General features: G+C 43.0%; 1 protein-coding gene across 2 annotated transcripts in view; it reads left to right on the forward strand.

The window, feature by feature from the left end:
- Positions 1-511: 511 nt before the first annotated feature.
- Positions 512-13,415, forward strand: part of SPOUT1 (SPOUT domain containing methyltransferase 1) — a 61,233-nt gene continuing 48,329 nt past the window's right edge. For both annotated transcript variants that reach the window (XM_072431233.1, XM_072431236.1), the window contains exon 1: positions 512-1,094. The gene's annotated coding sequence lies outside the window, so the exon portion shown is untranslated. The remainder of the gene's footprint in view (positions 1,095-13,415) is intronic.

The raw sequence follows: 13,415 nt of genomic DNA on the forward strand, positions 1-13,415 counted from the left end.
TACTATAGTATAAAGTTTATACATACATACACAGAGCATAAGGAAATGGATATGAATAGAAAAATATAAATAGAAAAAGGGTAAGGGGAGTATTTCTGAGAATTTCTGGAGGTGGTTGTGGGCCATCCACACAAAAACTTTTTTTGTCATACAGACCAGTGGTAGACATTTTGGTTATGAAGCCCATGTGGGTTCACAGGAGGCTCTAAGGAAGATGCCTGTAATGGGCCTCCAAAACCTCAGTAGTCAGATAACTGCCAGGGAACGTTTGATGAATGGAGGCACCCTGGTTGGATCCTGGGTCTGTGGGCCAAAGATGATGGTACCCTCATAATTCTGGTGAAGAGGGAGAGGAATTAGCATTTCCACAAAAACATCTGATCACTAATGAGTAGGGTGCCATTTACCCAGGAAAACTAATAAATGAATTCCCCTTTACCCAAAAACACCAATGTGCTTGGGTCTTATTATACTGAATACCTTGGGGGCACCTACCTCAAAAATTTTGCACCTGAAAATCTTGCTTCACAAATGCTTTAATGCAAAAGGTGGTTTTTCTGGGTTACAAACTCAACGTTCCCTACCTACTGTCATTTTTCAGCTTTTAATTGTTCATGTGTCCCCCAAACACCTTTCAGACTTTCATTGGGTCCCTGCTGTAGAATGTATCAATATCTTTATTCTGGACCTCAAAGTTCCACATTTCTTTATACAAACTTACTAATCCTAAATGCAACCCATACTGATTTTTGCTTTTTTCACTGCTTCATCATAAGGGCCACAGTTGATATCAAAGATCTGTACCCATCTTTTCATCACACCAAAGCGATCTGTTGCTCACAGTGGGGCCCCTTCATTGTCATCTTGTGACCCTCCTATTGTGCACCTGTTAACCTCTGTTTACCTCTCTACCTTTACAGGGGTCTTCAAATACTGGGCTATCTGGACAATGTCCACCTGCAAAAAAAAGACTTCAAGGGACATGCAGCACAACATGTCAGTCAATGCACAAATTCAGCTAAAACCCAAACCTGAAGAAGTCAATACCATTGCTTATACAAAAAGGTGAAAAATCATTGTATGGTTCAAATAAGGTGAGCATGGATTGAGCCAACCCCTAGGATATACATAAACAAAAACAAGAAAAAGGTTTTTTTTGGGTGCTTATATTTAAAACAAATTTAAATCACAACAGTATAGATTAAAGACGAGAGTTAAGTATACCACAAACAAAATCAGTGTCATTTATGGACCGTCTGCATTGAAACTATGCAATATTGAGGGAGGTACCTTCTTGTACTAGACAAGCATTCCTATATATAGTGAATAGATCTGGGCATACGTGTATCAGCCAGATTATACATAATTATAAATCTTTGTACTGAGGTCTTAGGGTCTCTTTGGCCCAACACGTTTCGCCTAAGTGGCTTCCTCAGGTATATATTTGCATAATGTCCTTCTTCCTCAGGAAACACCTCAAACTCTTTAATCCCCAGTTTTTGTGTGCAGAGCTGATCTCTGTTTGCATGATAGCAAATGTCTGATAGCATCTCCCTTCAAACTTGTAACATTTGCTCAGTTTCACTCCTGGAATCAGCAGTTATCTTGTCAATATGGGAAAAGTCACCTTTGTATCTTGACAGGCCAATTTGCTGGACCTCAAGAACCAGAATGCTGATGGCTTGACGTCTTTTGGACCTGACTCCGAGCTTAGGCAAAATGTTTCTTCCCATGTTTTGGAGGATCCTCATGCTTAATGGCATCCTGTTTCATGCTCACTTTAAGACCTTTCTTTGAGCCTATTGGAGAAATTCCTATTCACCAACTTGATCCACAAGCTGGCATTCCTTGTGGCTATCTCATTTGTGATCTTTTTTTTGGCATCTCTATCTTGCAAGAAACCCTTTTTGACCTACCATAGGGTTGTTTTGAGGGAGGCATACATATTTTCTCTTTAAGTGCCCTTAATTGAATTATTACCATCCAAAGCCGCGGACCACCAAAGAATTCTTTGCAAAATAAGAGTGGGCACGTGTGCCCATTCTCAAAAAAAGTGAGGGCAAGGCGTTCCCACCCCACTACACCCCTGACAGCATTCCCTCTCATGTAGCACAGAGAAGTCACATTTTATACATCCTTACATTCTGCTTTCCCCATCATATTCATAGAGAACAGAGCAGCCACATTGCACTCCATTATACCACTCATTACATTGCAAAAACATCACTTCCATGGAGCACAGAGAATTCACATAGCACCCTATCCCTGTAAGAAGTAGAATTTAATCTTAAAGGTAATTTTTTTTGTGCTTTTGTTATGTTTTGTAGATGATTGAACTATGTTAAAACTAGTTGTACTCTTCTTATCAGTAAACTAATGTCTGCTTCCCCCCCCATTGCCTTGAAACTCTCCCCTTCCTCCCTTCTGTCATTTATCTGTTCTCCTGACAAGAATATCCTGTTCTCAAAGAACCACAAGGACATTTGTCACGTCTGCTAGTTGTCTATAGTCATGCAATCATGTACTGATCATGCCTTTGAACTGGTATATAGACTGTGTACTAATAATAAAGTTTTGAGAGTGATCTAACTACATGCTTGAGTTGCATGTGTTACGTGCTCTCCCAGCGTCGCTGTAAACAGAAGCCATCAGAAAGAGAGAGGGACAGCTGATTGGGGATCAGTAGGAGATTGCCTTAACAATTTGGCATCAGAAGTGGGATATCTACCTACCTTAAAAGGATCACGATCGGGGCAGTGGGGGGGTTGGTGCCTATGCTATGGCGGTGAGGCAGCTTGCTGAGAGAGCTCCTGCAGCCGCCTCTGCATCTTCAGTTCTGGCAGCCTTGTATCGGGTACTTCCCCTTCACAAACCGCATGCCGCGCGGTAAGAAGACTCCTGGTTCCAGGAGAGCGGGTAAGAAAGCGGATCTTACCCGGTTTTTCTCCTCCCAAGCCTCCCTTTCCTCTGACCACAAGGCGTCCAAGATGGCATCCTCACGCTGCTCACTTCCAGGCACTAGCACAGGAGCCCGGGGCACAGGATCTAACAACCCCACAGCCTCACTATTAGTTACCCCCAGGAGCCCTTTTTTTTTTTTTCAGAGGAGTCCCGAGGGTCAGATATTCCTGCATTGGACGCAGCTGACTCCCCTGTGCAGGCATATGTCTCACTTACCTTGCTCCATGAACTTTTATCCTCCCTGGCTACTAAAAGTGACATGGAAGCCATGCTTCACGTATGAAGCGCTCGCTGCGCACAGATTTAGAGGCAGTGCAAACCACTGTAACTGCGGTGGCTGGTAGGGTCACCACTTTGGAAACCTCTACATGTACAATCCAGTTATCTGTTACTTCCCTGGATAATTCTGTGGAAGAAAGGCTGTCACAACTTACTTCCCCGTATCTTCGAACTGATGACTTGGAAAACCGCAGCCGCAGGAATAATGTCCGTTTGCATGGTATCCCTACAGTTACAGCTAAGGCTGACCTGCGTGCCACTGTTATTGCTATTTTTAATATGCTTCTTGACCGCCCACCTGGATACAGCCATTGAACTTGACCGGGTACACAGGCCTAATGATGTGTAATGCCGTGTTCTTTACTACACTCTGAAAAGAGAAAATTATGAGGAAGGCATTGTTATATACCTCAAACATTGTTATATGCTGATTTTTTTAATAACTCAATGTTGCACAGTCATATCTCATTTACTGCTGTATTTACCCTGTTGATGCCTTTCTCTGATGCTGATTGTAATAATTTGATATATGACAAATTGATCTATCCTGTCTGAGAGGCATGCCCGTGAGTGTTGTGTTTGTTTTGGAAGGGGAGGGTGGGTCCCCCCCCCCTTCTTTCTGTTTCAGCCGAGTTCTGTTTATGTACCATAGTGCCTCTGGAGTGGATTTGTTCAGCTTACACTACTGTTGTTTTCAGTGTAACTCTCTGGAATGCCAGGTTATACATGACTAGAGGACTGATCACTAGCAAATATATTATTATGCTGGACTTACTAGTTAGTTTCGGCTCCTGCTAAGAAGAAGGGATTGGTGCTTTGTGGTTTTTATAATATATAGCTGAAACAATTTGACAGGCATAGTGTTTTTAGATGGCCCGCCACCTTTCGCCGCTTCTCGGTATGTTGCCATGTACTGCCCCTTGTATCCCTGGACTTGTTCATTTAAAATGTTTTATATGCAAAGTGATGGGCAGTTTTTTCCTATGTCTTTTAACATAACATGTCCATATGCTCCCCAACTTATTTTAATGCTGTTTATGGTTACATTGGGGACCCAATATTTGTCTGTTTACTGTACTTTTATGGTTATCTTACACTTATTTTTTACTAACCGGATGCAGAGGCAGTGAGAAGAAATATGCTCATCTTTCGCATCATATTTTCCCACTAGTTTGCTCCCATTCCTGGTGAATAGGAGCTAGTTAATTACTTTGTAGTATTACTTGTTTTGACATTTTTTGTGTGTTACTTTTCTTCTCCTGTTTTCTATTTTCTTTCTCTGCCTTCTCCTTTTCATCCCCTTTTTTTTTACTGCTTCTAATTGAGTCCCTCCCCCCTTTCCCTTTCCTCCCTGGGCAGTCCCTCCTCTTCCTAGGCTCATTGACTCTGTTTCAATGCACCCGAACATAGTGTCTGGCCCTTGCTTACCGCCCCCATGCCGCTAAAATTTTCATCAATTAATGTTAAGGGTCTCAATTCACCAACCAAGCGATCGGTTGGTGCTAAATGCCCTCAATCGTATGAAATGCCAGGTGGCATTTCTTCAGGAGACTCACTTTCGCCACGATAAAATTCCAGCACCTAAATCCGCCATTTTCAGATGGCTTATCATGGCTCCTCCCCTGATTCAAAATCAAAAGGTGTTAGTATCCTGATCGACAAATCCCTGCCTTGGTCATTGGTTGCTGTGCAATCTGACCCTGAAGGGAGATATCTAGTAGTCAAAGGGAAAGTGCAGTCCCAAATGTTCACTCAATCTTTATCTCCCTAATACCAACCAGCTACCCTATCTGGAAGAGTTCCTTGATATTGCGGAAGCATTTACAGAAGGTGTGTTGATAGTGGGCAGGGACTTTAATTTTGCATTAGATCCTGTTTAAGATGTTTCTAGGGGGGCCTCCCATCTCCCCTACTCCACGCTCCGGCAGCTTAAAATCTCCTACATCAACATCAACTTATTGACGTATGGAGAATACAACACCCCACTGGCCACAATTTTACCTTCTTTTCGCCGGTCCATAAAACCTATTCCCGCATTGACCTTTTCTAATACGACATGATGCTATTTCCCTTGTCCAGGCCTCTGAGTTTGGTAATATAGCCTTCTCGGACCATGCCCCTATCTCTCTCACTATTCAGACAGCTTCCTCTTCCTTATAGAATACTTCCTGGTGTCTTAATGAGTCTCTGTTGACTTCTGAGGACTTTGGACCCCAGTTGGAAACTGAACTTATATCCGGGTACTAATGATCCAGAAGTGTCACAGACTTAAAATGGAATGTAAGGCTCAATTAGAGCGAATGTTTCATGATTTATATATTCTAGAATCACAACATAAGCGGGGTCACTCGCAAGACATAGAGGCCCAGCTGACATTTTTGCGTGAGAAGATTAACATGCACTGCTGCTCCAAGGCAAAATTTCAACCGGGCTCTGGCTAGGGTGGTGAGGGCAAAAAGGGCCCAGGCCTTTATTTCCTGTAAAAAAATTCTAACTCAGGTGACCCATTACACACCTGACAGGATATTGCGGACTAATTCAGGGACTTCTATACAAAATTATATAGTCTAAGGGCTAACACGGGTGCCCCCCATCTGCTATGTTGACGGCAGCTATGCAACAATACCTCACCTCCTCAGGTATCTCTAAGATCCCAGAAGAAGCCCTATCCGCCCTCGAGGCCCCAATTAGCTCAGCTGAATAACAAGCAGCTTTAGCCAAAGTGCCCACGGCAAAGCGCCCGGCCCCGGCCACGGCAAAGCGCCCGGCCCTATTATAAGAGGTTCCCTCCCCAACTCACGCAGTCCTTTCTGGACGCCTTTAATGTCCTTTCCTCGGATTACTCCCTTCCAGGAGATGCTGCCAGAGCCTATATCACTGTCCTACTAAAGCCTGAGAAGGATCCCAAGTCCTTTGCCAGCTATAGACCAATATTACTTCTTAACTGTGATGTTAAGTTATTCTCCAGTATATTAGCGAGCAGGCTAACGCCCTTTCTCCAAGGTCTTATTCACTCAGATCAAAGTGGATTCTTACCCCTTCATGAGGAAAGAGGTAATACCACTCCCACACTAAACTAATCCATCATGTCACTGTAAACAAAATCCCTTCCATGATTTTCTCAGCGGATGCCGAGAAGGCCTTTGATCGGGTAAATTGGGAATATATGAGACAGGTCCTCACATATATCGGTATTCCAAGCCGGCTTTTTGACTGGATCCAACCCCTATATCAATGCCCCACTGCCTCTATTCGAGTCAATGGACTCCTATCGCATTTCTTTTCGATTGCTAATGGTACGAGACAGGGCTGCCCACTGTCTCCTTTTGTTTTTTGCTCCTTGAACCCCTCTTGATGCATATGAGTAATAACCCGGATATTAAGGGTGTACGAGTGAACAAAACAGAACATAAAATTTCAGCTTATGCGAACGATCTTTTTTATATAACCTCACCTTGTACTACTATCCCGAACCTTCTTAAGGAGTTGAACAGATACGCCCAATTTTCAGACTATAAAGTCAACCTACAAAAATTGGAGGTTTTAGATGTGAATTTACCCCCGGCGCTCAGAAAGACTCTGTCCCCTTCTTTTCCATTTAAATGGTTTAGAGATTATATCCGATACCTAGGTACTAATATCCTGGCGGATATTACCAGGGTGGTAGAACTTAATTTTCTGCCCCTGCTGAACATTATTCGAAGTTATCTCCAACGCTGGCGGCAGCAGGCTTTTTCATGGTTTGGCCGTTGCAATATTCTTAAAATGAATATTATGCCTCGTCTTCTTCTTTTACTATGCCTCTTTATTATGCCTCATCTTCTATTTACTGCAGACCTTACCTGTCCATATACCCCCTCACATACTACACAAATTTAGATCTGAATTTTTCAAATTCCTTTGGTCCACCGACACTCCTAGACTGAACAAGTTTCTCCTGCAACTCCCGAAAGAGTGGGATGGCTTTCCCTGACCCAATTTAATACCACAGAGCAGTCCGCTTGACCCGTCTGGTGGACTGGTGCAGACACGCTGCTGTTAAGGGATGGGTGAGATTGGAGGATTCTGTGTCTCCCATTTTACTAAGCACTGTGGCATGGTCTCCCCCAGAAGCCTGCAGTTTCCTCCGTCGCCACTCATTGATTGGAGCAACGCTGAAAGTAGTGTCTAAATACTTTCGTAGTGCGGGAACTGAGACATTCCCTTCTCCGATGTCCCCTATAATTGGCCACCCTGACTTTCCCACTAGTAGGACAGACCGAGTCTTTAAGCAGTGGATTGAACAGAATATTTTTAGAGCCATGCATTTCTCACAGCCCCCTAATTGGACCCCGATTGGACAGCTTCAACGGGATCACTCCCTCTCTACAATTTCAGTATTTTCTTACCTCGCTGCCCTCTGCCCAAGTTTTCACATCCCTGGACGAATTATAAGTTGCTTACAAGATGGTATAGGACACTGGAGCTCTTGCATAGAATCTACCCACAGGTGAGTCCTTTGAGTTGGAGATGTGGGAAACACACAGGCACTCTGATGCATATTTTCTGGACCTGTCCTTCACTGACACCCATCTGGGAGGGGATTGCTAGAATTATTAAAGAACTGACGGGAATATCTATTGAAAATTGGCCTGAATTAGCACTACTACATGTGTCCGAAATCTCAAAAAAACAATACAAGTGTTCTCTTTTGCACCATTTGCTGACCGCTGCTAAAGCATGTATTCCGCCATTATGGAATCATACCGTCCCTCCTACAATTAAACAATGGATTGCCAGGGTGAACAACATACAATATATTGAAGAACTGACAAAACCAAGGGAGCAGCCATCACAGAGACCGGCACGTACCTGGTTCTACTGGGATGATTTTAAGAGTACAGCTGCTTATAGACGGCTGCTTGGATCACCTGATTAGTGCTCCTATGTTTTGTGGGATGCCCACTGCCCTCATCTCCCACAACCCCCCCGCCCACCCCCTTCCCTTCTTTTCCGTTTAAATAGTCCAGAGATTATATCTGATATCTAGGTACTAATATCCCGTCGGATATTACCAGGGTGGTAGAACTTAATTTTCTGCCCCTGCTGAACACTTTTTGAAGTGATCTCCAACGCTGGCGGCAGCAGGCTTTTTTATGGTTTGGCCGTTGCAATATTCTTAAAAGAATATTATGCCTCGTCTTCTTTATTTATTGCAGGCCCTGCCTGTCCATATACCCCCACACATACTACACAAATTTTGATCTGAATTTCTGAAATTTGGTCCACCGACACTCCTAGACTTAACAAGTTTCTCCTGCGACTCCCGTAAGACAAAGGTGGTATGGCTTTCCCTGACCCGATTTTGCACCACAGAGCGGTCCACTTGACCCATCTGGTGGATTGGTGCAGATACGCTGCTGTTAAGGGATGGGTGAGATTGGAGGATTCTGTGTCTCCCATTTTACTAAGCACTGTAGCATGGTCTCCCCCAGAAGCCTGCAGTCTCCTCCGTCGCCACCCACTGATTGGAGCAACGCTGAAAGTAGTGTCTAAATATTTTCACAGTGAGGGAACATTCCCTTCCCCGAGGTCCCCTATACTTGGCCACCCTGACTTCCCCACTAGTAGGACAGACCTGGTCTTTAAGCAGTGGATTGAACAGAATATTTTTAGAGCCATACATTTCTTGCAGCCCTCCAACTGGCCCCTGATTGGACAGCTTCAACAGGAATATTCCCTCCCTCCCCTAGACAACTGGAGAAAGATACAATTTCAGTATTTTCTCACCTCGCTGCCCCCTGCCCAAGTTTTCCATAGACCCCTCACTCTTCTGGAGAATTTGTGTATGCCCGGGGACCCTCTAAGAGGGGTCCTATCCTATGTCTATAAAATGCTTTTGACATCTGGCGATGTATCAACGCCTATGTTTCTCTCCAGATGGGACCAGGATCTTGGTATTAATTTTACTGAGCGTGTTTTATACTATGGTCACAAGGCCTCTGTCAGTAACCGCTATCAAGAGACGAATTATAAGTTGCTTACAAGATGGTATAGGACACCGGAGCTCTTGCATAGAATCTACCCACAGGTGAGCCCTTTGTGTTGGAGATTTGGGAAACACACAGGCACTCTGATACATATTTTCTGGACCTGTCCTTCACTGACACCTTTCTGGGAGGGGATTGCTAGAATTATTAAAGAATTGACGGGGACATCTATTGAAAAAAGGGCCTGAATTAGCATTACTACATGTGTCCGCAATCTCAAAAAAAGATGCACGCGTTCTCTTCTGCACCATTAGCTGGAGTCTGCTAAAGCATGTATTCCGCCATTATGGAAACATACTGTCCCTCCTACAATTAAATAATGGATTGCCAGGGTGATTGATATAAAATATATGGAAGAACTAACAAAACCAAGGGAGCAGCCATCACAGAGACCGGCACTCACCTGGTTTTACTGGGATGATTTCAAGAGTACAGCTGATTATAGACGGCTGCTTGGATCACCTGATTTGTGCCATAATGTTTTGCGCCCACTGCCCCTACCTCCCACACCCCCCCCCTACCCACCCCCATTACACTCCTCTTCTCCTCCCCCTTTCTGTCTCCTTTTTTTCCTCTCCCCTCACTTTTCTCTCTCTCCTTTCTTTCTTAAAAAACAGGAACCAACAAAGTTTTCTACTTTTTGACCAATGCACATCTGTGTTTGATACTGTCATAGTAATGCTGACACCTACTGGACACTGCCTTTCGTACTAGAATGATTGATACTGTTTGTGATGATAAGTGTCGGCCGATACTCAACATGTTTGTGCTTCTCCTATGCTCTGTATTATGCACTTTACTGGTTTAGTGTCATATGTTAGCATTTATTTTTTCTGTTTTTCTGTTAAAAATAAAAAAAAAAAAAGGACCAGGATCAGGTAAGTGGAATTTTTTTTTTTACCTCTGCTGTGTCCATGTAGATATCTTACGAACCTCAGATGGGTCCTAAGTAAGAAAAGATTTGAAAAATCTTTTATTTAATTTGTGCACACAGGTGGCCTTTGTTTTATTGTATAGAGTATAAGAATTTTGGTGTCAATAATTTAAAAGTGTAAGAAATATTGTATATAAGATAAGTTTGTGTACTAATTTGGTTGCCATGGTGAGGTTGGGTCAATCCTCACTGCTGTGGTTGCCTCGGGCAAGAAGTAACGTGACCTAAGCTGTGTTTTGGTAAGCGGTCCTGGGAACAGGACGGCAGCGAGCACTGCAGCTACGAACTGAACTAACAATAACTGTGTACATCTGTCTGATACTTATACTGTAATTTACACTGCAACTATTGGGAATACCCAAGGTAAGGGAAATTCCACAAAGGAGGAACAGCTCGCGGATCTACATAAAAAACATGTAAAAAACGCATTAAAATCAGACAGAAAGAAAAACCCTCAGCCATGTCACCCAGTGATGAGGATAATCCTTATAATATTCCAGGGGAAACTCCTGTTGATTTTGTTAACCGCAGAGCAGGAGTTTTTGGAGTATAATGTATAACTTTGATTGCAGAGGTTATTTGGCTAATGATTGTCAGTTCCTGAAGAAAGAAAGGAGAGGAGCAGCAGTGAAAATGCAGCAGCTGCATTCCAGCGTCCAGCAGCCCCTCTCTACCAGAAACACAAAATTTGCTAAAGTGCATAATGAACTTGTTAGGATACATGGAGATAGAAAACCATCCTTACAGCAGTACCGCCCGTGACCCAATTATACAGTGGTATTGATTTGGCCAATGCATTTTTCTCCATACCATTATCACCTTGTTGTTTTAGGAATATTTATCTTATCTATGCAGATAGATATTCAATAAAAGAAGGTTCATACACAAACTATAGCTAGTCACTCAAACAGTTTAATTAAGAAAACAAGGTGAAAAAAAGTACACAGCAATGTTGTTTGATATCCACACACAGGAACTTCAATCAATGATATGTACAGCACATAGACATAAGGTTATTAGTAGTAAACCTTGTAATAATCTAATAACTGCTTAGTACACAAATCAGTAATTACAAAATGGCAAAGTAATGCAGTAATACTATAGACACCCATAGGACTACAATCAGGAATATCTTATGGTTACCTGCTAAGAGGTTAATGGGTACCTCAGGAGCCTACCGTATTTTTCGGACCATAAGACGCACTGGACCATAAGACGCACCAGTTTTTTAGAGAAGGGAAATGAAGAAAAAAAAGATTCTGAAACAAATAGTGTCTTAAAATATTTTATGTGCATTAAAAACCAACATCAATACATTTGGACCATAAGACGCAGGGACTTTTCCCCCCACTTCTGGGGGGAAAAAAGTGCGTCTTATGGTCCGAAAAATACGGTACTTCCTTCAGAAGAGGACTCCATACTTAGCTTACCTAAGGAGACCCTTAGAGACAAGGAGAGCAAGCAAGCAAGAGAGGAGAGCAAACAGGAGAGGAGCGCCCAAATCTCTTAGTTCCCTTTTTTTTATATAGTTAATTCCCCTTAGGTATCCTTGGGGCTCTTGTATTGGTTAGTGGGTGTGTTCTGTACGATGACCATTGGTTACTGCAACTTCAGGAATTTACTAGGCCTCCTAGCTAAGTTGATATGGGCAGTTGCAGGTAAAGCCAGGCTGGTCATCTAATTTTAGTTGTGACCAAAAGGTCTGGATGGGCCATCAACCCAGCCCATCTGTTCAAATATGCCTTCATCTTCTGCTGACTCAGGCTTGATGGATTTATTGCCCCTTGAAGGCCCTACTGGTGATCTGTTTTATCATCTATTTGTTACTTCTGTGAAGCCCTGGCCTTGGAGACCCCCCAGGAGGGCCCTATGGCCAGATCAAGATAAAACAGGTTTCATGTTTAAACACAACATTCCTGCACTGTATTCCTGTATTGTTTCATGCTACTTAGATACAGTCTAAATATTAGGTTATCTCCTACAGTGTACTATATACATATATCCCCGCACACATACCTATACATACATATATGTGTAAAAAAAATATAAATATACATATACATATCTATTTACATATTCATGAACAATCTTGAGGTGCAAGACACCTGAGACTCAGACCCTTATGGCTTTCAATTTCATGGGACAGCAGTACACTTGATGTTGCTTGCCCCAGGGTTTTGTTCACTCACCCACAGTTTTCTCAATTGCCCTCCAGCAGGTCTTTGCCAACTGGCAGCTGCGGCATGGTTCCACTTTGCTACAATATGTTGATGATTTATTGTTGTGTAGCCCAATGCTGGAGGCATGTCAGAAGGATACTATTTTATTAATAAGTTGTTTGGGAAAGGAAGGACAGAGGGTGTCGCAGAAAAAATTTAAGTTTTGTCTGGGAATACTTTTAACCACAGGATCTCGGCTGCTACCCCCCAGTTGTGTACATGCCATTACCAGTCTGCCTTGCCCACAGACAAATAAACAGCTGCTCAGTTTTCTTGGCATGATCAATTTTTTGCAGACGCTGGATTTCCGACTGCTCATATTGGGACTCACAGCTCCATCCCAGTACCACTCCCAGTGCCCCTAACAACATTCAATGGTCTGATGAAATGACTAAAGCATATTTGATGTTAAAAGAATCCCTGACTTCTGGCCCTGCATTGGGAATGCCAAATTTCAATGTACCGTTGTACAATTGTTTTGTATGCTAGAAAAAATGTTAAAACCATAGCTGCTGTGCTTGCTCAGATGCATGGAGGGAGACTGAGGCCTGTGACATATGTCTTTAAGACACTGCCTGCTACTGTGCAAGGCATGCCAGCCTGTCTGCCTGTGCTGGCAGCGTGCGCAATGGTTGTAGAAAGTGTCTCACTTCTAACTTTGGGTCACGAGATGATCCTTTACACATCCCATGCTGTACTACACTTGCTTAAGAATTTACCCACTCAACATATAACAGCACAAAGGTTGTCTGGTTATGAAATTATCTTAACATTCACTGCAGGATTAAGTGTAAAAAAGGCTTCTGCTACCAGTGGTCCTGTCGCTGTGCTCAATGACCTCTTAGATCTTAAAGGGCCGGAGGATGAAGTGCCAGCGTCACACTCATGTATTACTGAAATACATAAAACATCAACACCATGATCAGATTTACAACACCCATTTCTCTAGCAGAAAATGTTTTTGTAGATGGGTCCTGTTCCTGACCCATTGAG

The sequence above is a fragment of the Pyxicephalus adspersus genome, chromosome Z, assembly GCF_032062135.1.
Source record: "Pyxicephalus adspersus chromosome Z, UCB_Pads_2.0, whole genome shotgun sequence".
Classification (NCBI taxonomy): Eukaryota; Metazoa; Chordata; class Amphibia; order Anura; family Pyxicephalidae; genus Pyxicephalus; species Pyxicephalus adspersus.